The sequence below is a fragment of the Augochlora pura genome, chromosome 7 (assembly GCF_028453695.1).
Source record: "Augochlora pura isolate Apur16 chromosome 7, APUR_v2.2.1, whole genome shotgun sequence".
In the NCBI taxonomy this organism is placed as follows: domain Eukaryota; kingdom Metazoa; phylum Arthropoda; class Insecta; order Hymenoptera; family Halictidae; genus Augochlora; species Augochlora pura.
Genome location: NC_135778.1, coordinates 17684008 through 17697279, shown reverse-complemented (window position 1 = coordinate 17697279; position 13272 = coordinate 17684008). Strand labels below are relative to the sequence as shown.

The 13272-nt window shown below is 36.6% G+C and overlaps 2 protein-coding genes across 6 annotated transcripts in view; both read right to left on the bottom strand.

The window, feature by feature from the left end:
* Window positions 1–13272, bottom strand: part of Nca (neurocalcin homolog) — a 363134-nt gene that overhangs the window by 93206 nt on the left and 256656 nt on the right. The gene's annotated exons all lie outside the window — the stretch shown is intronic.
* LOC144472965 (neuronal calcium sensor 2) overlaps window positions 1–13272 on the bottom strand; it is a 102775-nt gene that overhangs the window by 70421 nt on the left and 19082 nt on the right. The window contains exon 3 of one of the 5 annotated variants that reach the window (XM_078186452.1): window positions 11667–11718. The exons of the other annotated variants lie outside the window; for them this stretch is intronic. The gene's annotated coding sequence lies outside the window, so the exon portion shown is untranslated. The remainder of the gene's footprint in view (window positions 1–11666; window positions 11719–13272) is intronic. 5 annotated transcript variants of the gene reach the window in all.

The following is a 13272-nucleotide window of genomic DNA, read 5'->3' as shown; positions in this document are numbered from 1 at the left end:
TTTTTTGACAATGTTGCAGGTTAGCAAAAAGTCTGAGAAGAATTGAGTACACGAGCCGTGATAGTACCTTATCAGGGAATTAATATAAAAGTGTTGAATATAATATAAAAGTGAGAAATCTTCAATTTTCCGATTTTTGGGGGGTTTTTCACTTTTGATAATCACTGCTTGCAACTGAAAAATCTGAAAAAGTTCTATTACATGGGGCTTAATGTCCAAAATAAGCCATATTTTTTCAAAATTTTAGAAAGCCGCTAAAGGTGGAAAAATGCCGGAAAACCGCGAAATCTAATTTACCCTGTAACTACCCTCACGGACGAGTTACGGGGTTAAAATTTTGCACAGACGAGTTTTTATTGGTCAGCTATCGAACGGCATATGACTCATTGAAAAACCTCTAAGGGCAGTTTTGACCATCTTAATCCGGTATGACCTTTCGGATGATACTTAAAGGATTAATGGAGGGTCAACTTCAATCCAATCCGTACATTCGACTCTAATGGAGTATTAACAAATTAAAAATACTGAACACGTATATCATGGAGCAATTTCACAACGGTGAATAATTTAAAGTTTTGGACAAACATTTATATTGAAACCTCTGTTACCATAGTTACTAAAATTCCCTCTCATATTACGCTGCAGTCAAACATTTCTGCACGCACAGAAATCACGTGCCGTATGTGAAAAATGGTAAGGAACGAATATTGCGCAGCGTAGCAGAAAAAAGAGAGGATGCGCTAAAAGCTATGGAAAAATTGTAGCAAGATGCTGAAAGAAAAATGCTCGCGTAAGCATCATTCCATCTGCTTTGTGACTGTCTACGTGTATGTTTGAATGCGCCTATACTTATATCCTCGGCTCGCAAAACGGTACAGGACTTTTGCATTTGTATTTACGTGAGAACTTTGCATGTTCCAGGTAGCTTAATATTCGGAGTCTGTTACCTGTGTGTTTGTTACAATTTAGCTTAGAGACGTTGACGTAAATTGAATTATAATAGGTTTAATAGGTAATCATATAATAGATAATAATATAATAAGTAATACTATAATTGCAACTAATTTATTATGCACCATAAATTAGTGGAAACATTAAAAAAAACTAAATACATTGATCTATTAATTCCGACTTGTTCGAATTACTATAGAACGAAACATAAATTGCACTTGTTCAATGTCTTACAATCAACGCATCCTTTATTTTGCGCCAAGATCAACATTTTGGAAAATTTTAGCTCTGCAGTTTCGATTACAATGGCAAAATTACCTTGATATCGTGGCTGATTATTCAACAATGAAGGTGCCAAAAAGAGATCGAAAGTTAGGAATTCGAGTCGCAAACTGTTTCGCAATATTACCGCTCATACAAGACCGTTTGTTACAAAATGAAGATGCCACCAAGTTTTGATGCATTCGGCGATCAACGTGCATTAGATAGGAATCAGCGTATGACTCCCGAGAAGTTTTTTCATATAGATTTCTTGCAAAGTGCAGGGAACGTATGGCAACAGGATACGCTGTCGTGAAAACCAAGGCACGTAGACCGTTGAAAGTCACTTCCAACGTCATCCATGATATCCTCTTTAGAAGTCCTAACTCTGCTTCATCCTCTGGTTTCGCAGCTCGACGGATGAACAGATAAGTTTCTTCGCTCTCGACCTATAACCCTTCCTAGACCCACTGTGACTGAGCAGCATGCATCGTAACTATGTATACACAGCGAGAGATTTAGCGAGCTATGTCTCGAAATCTCACGGTTCGACTGTCGGCTACTGGACCTCGATTGTATAAGCAGAAGTAAAGTTGGCTCGGATGGAATCAGATGTTCCGCAAATATCAGTTTGTGCCATTCTGCTTCGTCTTCCAACGATTATACGGCATGGATTAGAATTACAGCAAATTCTCTCAAATTTTGGTGGCTCGTTGTTATAGTTTTTATATTTCTTGTATCAAAATATCGAAGAATATAGAATTCTGTGTAAAATGGTATTGGTCTTTATTACTCGCAAACCTAATAACCGACGAATAGTTTTACTTTATTTTTCGAAAATTTTCTTCACGTAATATCAAGTTGGAGGTTCAACCTTATCACAGATTCTCGTAGGACAGCGATGTTTACGTGACTAAAATTGATAATATTACGTGAAGAAAATGGTGAAGAAATGATGTGATACTACTCGTTAGCTATTAGGTTTAGGGCTAACAAAGGTTAATACTTTTTAAATCAGAATTCGATATTTCTCCATATTTTATATCGTTCATTATTTTATGCAAAAATATTGCTGGAAACCTTGGCAAAGATGTTTATGAAGACGACTTACGTTTGCTATTGTATTTACCGGCCGCGATAGGATGCAATGCAATATTGGTTGATCGATTTCGTCTATTTCACGCAATCAATAATTTAGGAGCTACCTCAATCGGCGTTTATAGTGAGAGGTACTATGTATACATAACGAGTGCACAGGGTGGAGCATTTAAAACAGGTCACCTGGTAACTCGCTTATATGAAAAGAACAGAAAGAATATTTGATGCAGGAATTGTTTCATTTGTTGGCGTCATAGTGTCGATGCTTTGTGAAGTCAAGTGAAAGAACTAACCCTTTAAGATTCTTATTTCCTTTACAACGGAACAATGTATACTCTTATTTACCGTTCGATACAGATTTCTATAGCGAATGCGATCAATTATGTGTTAAAATATATAGTAATGTCTGTATTGTTTTTATTCGATTTTAAGTTTCATTTTTAATACAAACGATTATATAGACAGTTTATACATATAAACTGTCGAATCTTGAAACATTGCATCTGTCAGTGACAAAAAAAAAATATTATTTTTCGTGCTTGGGCCAGAAGCTGTCACGAAAACATGAATAAAACATTTCGTTGCACGGAATTAAATAATTAACGATAGCGAATGTTCGTGACGGTTCCACTCGATACCCGAAAATCCATCACGATGGCAGCTGTGAAATGAAACAATTCTACATTTAAACCTTTTTATCTGCAACAACGAGCGAGTAATTCGAGTGACCTGTTTCGAATGTCCCGGTTTCTGCACACTATTCGTTGATACGTTTAGAAACCGTCGGACCAAACAAGCCCCATACAGGGAGAAATCAGATTTCGAATCTTTACGACCTCCGCGTCGACGCGTCCCGAGGAATAAGGGAAAAGTCGTGCATTCATCGCTTTTGAAACTTTCGACAAAATTTTACAATTCATCGTTTTCGTTCCCTCCAACACCTGCCATACGGCTTCTAAAATATATAGCGACTTAATTCAACAATATCTGTCCTTTATCTTCTTTCGTTAATGTTCTCTACCGGTCTACACGGTGAGCAGTCTCGTGGCCGCTGGAAAAATGTCTGCACTTTTATACAGAGTTGAGCAGAACTCATTCGATTGACAAGTAGCCAATAAGAATGACATTTTTACTCGTTATTCGCGAACGACAAATTTATTGGAAAAGAGTATATTCGAATGAGAATCAGATTTTTATTCATGACATCGACACTTTGATTACATGCGAGTGATAGAATTATTTAAAATTTAATTTGTACGTTAAAACAATTATGATTTCTTAATTCTATTAAGATTCGCAGGAGGTAAGAATGTTGAAAAAGTGATCGGTGTCACGTAATTCTCCTTTGCGATTTCAATTAAATTCGCTAAAAAAAATTGAATTTGATGACAGGTCCTAGGCGCAACCGTTCAAGTGTTAAAGTGTTCAGTGGTTTTCACGCCGAACGCGTAGAACATTCCGTCAATGATATTTGGAATAGGTAATTCGTATTTCTATTCGTCCGTTCCCACTTCCCCGATTTCACAGAGATATCCATCGATCTCTCACTCGGTAACAAAAGAACCAATCTAGAAATCGATATGCTCAGTGAATTGCATATTATCGCCCCGTAAAAGCTCGTCTCGCGATTCGTGTTTCCCAGTGGTTCGTTTGCATGTAGATGGTGCCGATGGACGGTAATCGACGATCCGTTGTGGACCGGTCTCGCCCCGAGAAATTCAAATATTTTGCGAAAACGGGAATCGTAGTATTCCGTGTCATCGGCGGATAAATTCGTTTATTCTGTTGTCGATTAAATACACCAGGGCTTTATCTTTAATTTGAAATTGCTGGGCCGACGCGCGGAAAATTATACAGAGTCCAGTCAATACGATTCGCGTTTCAAAAACTGAATCCGCGTTACTTTACAATATTATAGAGAAACCTGATAACATACCTGACACATACGCTGAGTAATTAATCCGGAAAAACGAATGTACAGGAAGAAGCAACAATAAAGCGAAAATGTAGAAAGAAAATCAAATCAAATCAAATTGTTTTCGACGATTCTATTCAAAATAGTTCGAATACATTATCATATCCGAATCGTGTTTTCCTACGCGAAATTCGTCGGGGTTAGGAAAAACTGGAATTCATTAATTTGCCGACGAAAGGCGGGCTTGTTTTCTTGCTGAAATCGATAATGTGCAGAACTGCTTCGTTTCAATCAATTAAGAGCTATCAGAGCCGTTGTAATTTGCCGCTACAATGCATGCACACGGGCACTCCGCGAGTTCCTCCTCAAATGCGTTAAAAATAAACTCGTTAGTTTGTTATCGGAACTTCATGAAGTCGGCACTGGCTGGCAGATCGATAAAGCGATGGAGAAATAGGGCGCTTGTACGAAGTTTCAGTCGTCACGTGGCAAATAATACGATACGCGCCTTAGAAAACTCGCAGATTAATCTTACGGCAAGCAGTTTTATGCAAATGTTGATTACACCGCTTCCGGTTTTTGCTTCTACAGCATCGGACCCATTAATCGCGTCAATCGGGGTCGTTTCCGAAGTTTTGGCGCATTTCCTTTTTTTTTTCCCCCGACAACTTTCGACACACTGCACGCACATGGAAACTGAGCTACAGCACTTTGGATCGTGAAATATTTATTAGCCGTGCAGCTGCAGCATTTAACAGGCTCGCAGTCGGAACACAACGTCCAGGAAAACAAAAAGTTTGAAGTAGTTCAGTTAGTAATACGATAAAATAAAATAGATAAAATCAAACAAAATAGTACAATAAAATATGATACGATAAAATACAATAAATTAAACTCAAATAAAATGCAATAATTTATTTAGCGAATTTAAAATTATTCTATTATTAAGTTATTAATACTATTCATAACAACTAATCGAAATAGTTTTGGTTGGGGGAACTGAAAATGAAAATTGAAAATTGAAAATCGATCGAAATAGTATATTTAATATGAATTTAATATTGACTAGCTACAAAACATCCGTACAACTTTCTAAAAGTGTTAGTTTCGATGGTGTTTTTTTTTTTTTTTAAAAAAGACGTGCCTTAGATTCATTTCTGATTACATTTAAATGGTCGACCGATTGTATAAATTGTAAGTCACGGATGCAATTCCCCGTAAAGAAACTTAAAATTCTTCGGACAGAAGTGGTCGCGGTGCCTCCGCGTGTATTCGAAAAGTTCCAGGCAATGCGTCCTGCATTTAAGTAGCAAAACTTTTCGAAAGTTCGAGCTAAAGGTGTAATTTACATAACTAATATAGCACTTAAGGAAATTTGTGGGACAACTCGGGGAACATAAATATGTAATTTATGCTGTCGTAAATATAAAATCATTTTGAGTTCGTGGCACGCACGTGAGCGGTTCTTCAATTCAATTATAGTACGCAACGTGGTATCAAATTCGTTCACGTAATTATTAGGATTATTTTTATTAGAATATGCATTAAGTTGCTGTAATTATATCGTATATGTTTAATTTTTTTCTATTTTCTAGAAATACAACGTTTTTATAAAATACATAATGTAATAATTTAGTAAGACGCCTATTGATGCTCGTGCAAAGTTTATAACGGATTAACATTGGTATTAAGCAATATTCGATGTTGTTATATTATTTTAATAATGTATTATTATGCTGTGTTCGCCATAATGAACTTTTAAAATTTTTCCTTTTTTATATCGTTAGACAATCGTTAATGAAAATCAGAATGAAATAGAGATTTTTCTATTGTCTACTATTAAGTGTATAAAATCCCCAGCGAGTTTATAAGCGAATGAAACCGCAGAGAATTTTTGAGCGCAACGGGTAATCTCGAACAACGGTGTTGCAAAACAAACTCGCGAAACAATTTGTAAGCGATGGTCTCCGTGCTCAGCGGATTGTGTATTCTTTGCGGCTTGATGCTGGGCAATCACAATGGGTTATGTGGAATTTCAGAAAGCCACCGAGTATCCGAGTGTGAAGTCCTTTTGTGGACACATAGTTACCGCGGACTGCTTGTTCCCGCGAATCTCATACCATTTCACGGTTCCGATGAATGTGTCAACACGTCCGTCGCACACCGTTCTCCTCGCTCTTGTATATTTATACACGGCCGAGGCAATCGTCTTTCCAGTAACAACGGTCCCCGCTTTCCATACACCGGATTAGAATCCGGCTATTGTAAGCCTCAAATTCTCTCTTGGATTCCTACTCGTAGCGACGCGATACATAAAACATCGACCGCCAATGGACCATTGCGCGATTCACCAAGTTCCAGCTAAGCCTACTCTTTTGCTTCCCCCTCAATTATTTATTTACTGTCTTAACAGCTTTAAAGCTATTAGCGATTATTATTATATTATGTTACATTATACTATATTTTCTATACATTACATTACTACAATTTCTACATTATACTATAGTTTCGGAAAGATGTTACTCAAGTTTCGAAGAGTTTTGTTACGAAAACGTACACGCAACGTGCATTATATTTTTGTTCAAATAAAATTGTTTACATTTTTTAAAATATAATACCCTGTTACCATAACTGGATCTACCACTTTGTTCCTTAAAATTTAAGCAGCTTCATTTCTTAAGTCTAAGATCGTAACTAGTGGCCATGAAAACTTCCAAACATAAATTTCTAATCAAATTTGGCTCCTCTTTACGTTTTTGAGATCGGAGACCATTCGGCGTTCGTGCGTAGTAAATCTCGTCGACAAAGGGCCTATATGCGTTCGGTTCGCGAGCGACGGACCAGTTGTACTCGGGTTCCCTTCGACGGTGATATCCGTTTAGCGGTCGCTCATTTTGCCTAGTTAGTGGTCGCATTCTATCCCTGCCAGCTCTTAGACCGGTGCTTATCTCGCTATCTCGCTAAATGAGCTTTTTGCATATTTCACAAGCACTTTACGTTCCTCGTCCCATCTCCCACGTCATTCAGAGTCGAGGCGCCGTGCTAGCGAGCTGCTGCGAGAAGGCAGTCGGTAATTCTTGCGGAGCTCTGCCTTCCAGGGATAGGGAGCGCGATAAGGTGTCGGGCCAGCGACAAGTATCCGGACGCCACTGCACTTGCTAACGATATCGTTGAAGTGCGAGGCAGCGAACACGGCTACGGTAACACCTTGCAAGACGGTTACCACCCCGGACCAACGATCAAGGGACATCCTCCGAAACAGAACTATGGAGTTACTTCACGCCTGAATTGAGTTCTTGCGGCAGTCGCTTGGAAAGTAAAGTGAACAAGGTTTACCAAGTCTCGGGCTTGTCCGCAACTGACTACAACATACCGCACCCCAGCCCAAATGCAAGCCGGATATACAGTCGGCCCCCATAAATGGAGGCTAACAACCATCGACATTTTCCGATACTTTATGGAAACTTTATGGACCTAATGATAGTTCGACATCTTTAGAAGTATCATGCGAAATATGTAAAGTTTCGGATACAAAAGAATTCGGAGACTCCAAAGAGTTTGAAAAATAGAATATATAAAGTATTTTTATATATTACATATAAAATATCTATATATAACTTTATATAGATAATTTATATAAATAGAGATAGAAAGACAAGAGATAATCGTCCGCCTATAATAATACTTGCTGAAAAGGAAAGTTCATATAGGAGTATGAAGAAAAATAGAAGGAGAAATTCGAGAGAAAGGGTCGCACTCCGCATCAGATAGGAAAATATTCTGGAAATAACATGAGCACGAATAGAAATGACAAATGTAATGATGGGGACGATAAGGAGTACTATTGCTCCGTATGGCTCGGCTTGTACTATAGTTCCAACAAACGAAATGAAAAATGAATGCACTGCATGGAGTGGAACGATTAGGCACGCGAAGGAAGTACTAAACAACATGATTTATAGGTTCGTTTGTCATAATTGTGATATCGAATAATCTATGGTCAGATAAAAATAGTGTGTAATTTTCAAAGTATTTCGTTTCTTTTTTGCACGAGTAGAATTATCTAACTTTTCCCCGTTTATCGTCACCAACTTGGTTTCAGACATAACTTTTTTATATTATGATGAGTATACTCGTAAAAAATAATTAACCGGAGCTAAATTAAAGACAATGATTAAATAATTTCAGACAGGTTTGTAAAATGTTGATACATAAATTCTCGCTGCAAATACCCAGAGGGGTGGGGGAGAAAATCCTTTCTAAGATTAAATCTCTACGAACTTTCAATGTTTACTCAACATATTGTGCAGGCGATGAAACTGGTTTATAACTCAATAAAAGTGCTTTGTCCGACAGTATGGCGCCACGGCCTTCTGTTAACTCGAACTGAAGAAAATAAAATTTCTTAAGCATCTTCGGATATCGCTCTTGTCTCTAGCGAATGGCAAATAACCATGGAATGAAGAATCGAACTAAAACAAACTAAAGATGGATTGAACGTAAATACATTTTTCATTTCGTTGGCAATGTGAAGTGATGTTATAAATAAACTGCGGATTTTATGCATTTATCTGAATCCGCAAATTATCTGAATTATTAACGAAAGAAATATATTTTTATTTAATTCATATTTTTTTAAATTAACATAGACAATATTTATATGGGTGAAATTACTTTCCTTGTCTATTTAAACTTCCAAGTAACAAATAATATTTTATATAAATAATCATTTAAATGAACATTTATTTAAGCGATGCTCAACTCGAAATAACCATTGAATATATCTCGTTTAGGTACTCTGAATCAATTCGAATTTGACTGCAGTCGAATAAAAATTGGAAAGGTCGAGGGTCAATGCAGGCACCTACATCAGACGCAGCACTCTAGCTTTGACAACCAACACCATAAACTGTCACCCTCGAGCGACACACGGATGGCAGCCGCGGTCGTTTGCTGGGACACGTCCCCGCAATGTCTAGAATCCGTTGCACTTTATCTTCTTAAAGACAGACAGTAAACCGCTTGACTGGGAAGCGCAAACATCTCCAACAATTGATGTTTGGATCCACCAATCTGATTCCGCCGAAATGGTATGCTAAACTTGATTTGTTGCATTGGAATCCCGTTTCCAAGACCTTAGCCATTTCGAGAATAATACATATTTAATCAGATGATTTAGAAGTAGCGAATAGGTTATTATTGTTAATATAACTAAAAAACACTGGTATATAATATTGTTATTAATACCATTGTAGAGTAATATTGTATAATTTTACAACTTCAGCCATGAGAAACAAATATGAATTGCAAAAAATGGTATTATCTTATACCTAATTCCCTCTTTTGCTCGGCTACATATGTTTTCCCACAGGTCATTATTAAATTTGTTCTCTCTTTCCTTTTTCCCGTTGGCTTCCCTCAGCCATTTCATTACTTCTTCGTTTTTCTCACCACTGACTATACTTTCGACCCTTACGTTCCCTCACTCCAACTCTAACTCATTACATTCCGGCACCATATGGTCTAATGTCCCCTATCCATCCTCGTATAATACGCAGCTTCGTTCCTTATTCCCCTCTCAATATATATCTCAGCTTTCTACGTTTCCACGTCTTACCATCGCTATCAATTTCTGGCTATCATCCTTGCCAATCTAGCTAAACGTTTCTATTCCTGTTTAAAATTTATAACAATACGTAAAGTCTTGTTTCTATATGTTTTCTTTTAAATGAATGCGGGTGCAATGTGATTAGAATTTTTATGCAAAATAAAAATAAGGTACTATTACACAAATTTGGAAAATTTATGTAGATTGAAATGGAATATACAACTATTATTTTATACTTTTCATTTAAGTTATTATGTTTTTTAAACAGATTTTCCCGAACAACAATTTCGTTCTACAGTTTCGATTGACTATTCTCGAGAAATCGTAACTCGCGGTCAAATGTAACATAGCTGTAATTAGACTTTGCCGAAATAACTGCTTCTGCTTCTGAGAAACTCCGTTTACAAAAGAAACTTCTGCAAGACGAGTTATTGCTGACCACAGCACAATAGCGACTCTAGCTCAACCAAAGACAAAACAATTCAACAGCGATCTCATAATTTCCACTAAATATTCAATGCACTTCGAAACTTGTACTCTCTGCGAAATGAATTGGCTTGCAAACAATTCTCCAAGATTCGACTGTAACTTCAACTCGAACTTCCATTAAAAACTGAGTGACGAACAGAAGTCGGAACGAATTATTCAAATAAATTCACGGCTACATAATTGTTGTTCACTTCGCTTATCTGAACGGAATTTGCTAACATTTTGCCCTTCGAATTTTATTTATTTATTGAATGTGAGTCTTAAACAGAAGTAAAGGAGATATAAAAAAAAATTAAACTAAAGCGAGTAAAATATGCAAATACATTTCCGTTTAGCCCTACAAAAATTAGAAATAACATACCAAGGAATGTTGTATAAACTATATTTTTTGGCGTTGAAAATGACTCATCCGTGTTGGCTTCTAAAAATTACAGCGTTGAATTTATTTAGATTTTTTCCAATTTTTATATTAATATGCGTCGGATCGAATAAATAGATTGAATAGTTTCCGGTGGATGTGTTTTTATAATTTCAATAATCGTGAAACAAGAATTATTGAACCGGTCATTTGTCCAGCGATAATACGATTAGTATTAATCAAATACAGCATAATTTATATTATGCATATAATTTTTCGAATAATTCAATAAAAAATTAACCGATTCATTTTTAAATTTAATTAAAAGATTAAATTAATTTAATCTTCGTTGCCGTCATACGGTAATGCGTAATGTATGTTTTGCAGGAGCGATGCACATTGGATTGCAGAGAAATTAAAAATATAATTTCAATTCGAAATGGCCCTGAATACATCATTCTCGACGCGAAAGGTATTCCATCGATTCAACGAACTTTTAATCTGCATTTTCTGCTTTCCAAAGGAATTTTATTGCACGCTTAAATCTAGTACGTCGGATTTATAGCTGCGTCGAATGTAACACTTGCACATGCTCGAGCACCGGTGTACGCGGTATTTTTTACATGCAGCTTTTGTTTTACATGGACAGTATGTGCAGCTCGATTTACGTGGTTTCAATTCTCTGCGGTCCAAAAGTAGTTCTTCCTGTCACGCGTACACAAACCACTAAGCATCGATTGCCGAAAATTCCTGAAAATACTTTACCATCCCATTTTGACTTTATTTTGATTAAATTCTGCATAAATGGCAAGGCATTTGGTTCTCACGTAGTGTCGTTCGCGAAAATATTTGGACAACAGTCTGTCGCACACTATATATTAATTTGAAACAATTCCTTAAAGTTTCGGCTGTCGTGTAATAATAATTATTATAGTCTATTGATCACGAATATGTATATGGATACAGTATATACAAAATCATCTTACCTTTAACAATAGCTACGTCATTCTTTGACAATGTTTGAAGAAGTGTACATACCTGAAACAGAAAAATAAAAATCCGTATAAAATTCCCAGTCTAGTAATTGAGAAGCTTGATTTAGACAAAAATATGTTTTCTTAAAGTTATTCTTAAAAATCGCATATTTGTACCAAATCTAATTTGATGTATCCCTTTCTAATGCAAACGAAGGGAAAATGAATTTTGTCATTTGTACAATAAATTCCTTCAATAATATATTAGAAGCGTATACTAAAATGTGCAGTATTATAGTGCTGAGGAGGAAGCAAATATTTTGCGACGTAGTTTACATGAAATATCCTTATCGTAATAAGGATGTTTATGGAGTCGATCCTTCACACGCGATAGCGAGATTCTCGTTGATAACTTAATATCGCAAAGCTCGTTAGAGATACATGTGATGTATGGGTGAATTAGAACGCTGATGAATATGTAACAATGTTAAACTAATACTCACAACGAAATTGCTACTTACAGTGCGACCGAAAAATATTTGCATACTCATAAGATAGCGGACCGAAACGTCTCGCTCTGATTTTGATGAAAGTTGGCAGGTTCGCACAGGATAAAACTATAAATGCATGCATTTTCTCTGCCATCAAACTGATACAAGGGATAAAATCACTATTAAAGGTTGGGAGAGAGAATCTGAAAAATGCGTTTAATCGATACGATAACAAATCGTTAACATTAATGAATTAATCCAAATGTATTGTAAATGTTGACCATTTTGCCCACTGATGTTACGAACTAACATTGTGTAAAATTGTACAATAGATTTGGGTATCATACTATAATATTTCCTGTTTATAAAGGAATTACTATGAAACATAATTGTTATAAAATATTATAACATATAGTTATCATAAAAAAAGTGTTTCAATATTTTGTATGAAGCACATATGAGAGAAGCTTTAAGTTTTTACTATGATGTAACAGTGTGTGGTTAAATTTGCACGAAATTCGATCGCGCCTCAATCGTTGACTAGATGTACATTTTATTAATGATGACGACTATGTTAGCGAAATGATTTAAATAGATATATGTCACCGTTAGAAATTCGTGCGCGTTGTTCCGAGATTGTCCATCAAAGGGCATAGCCGATTAAGATGGTCAAAACTGCCCTTAGAGGTTTTTCAATGAGTCATATACCGTTCAATAGTTGACCAATAAAAACTCATGTTAGGGCGCGAGATTTAGAAATGACTTTATGGTATGGCTGGCCATCTGTGAGTTTTTCAGCAATTCGTTTTAAATGCGTTTAGGATTATTACAGTCGTTAGCGGGCCGGTCCGCAGCCAACATGTGGCAAATAAAGTAAATAGATTTCAGGATGATGAAGGTAATGCCATCATTTAGTCTCACAGATCCATGAAGCCCCGCCATAAAGTCCCAAGACTAAGGAAAGGGACTCGGCCGTCAGGTATCGGCATCAGCGATCCTGGCCAGCTGAACTTTCAAAACATTGCCAAAAACATCCGTCCACCCCCGAGTGCATGCGGCCCGTCTAGTCATCCCCACCACAGACAACGTGCTTCGGGCACATTGGAAGGGATGACTAGACGGGCCGC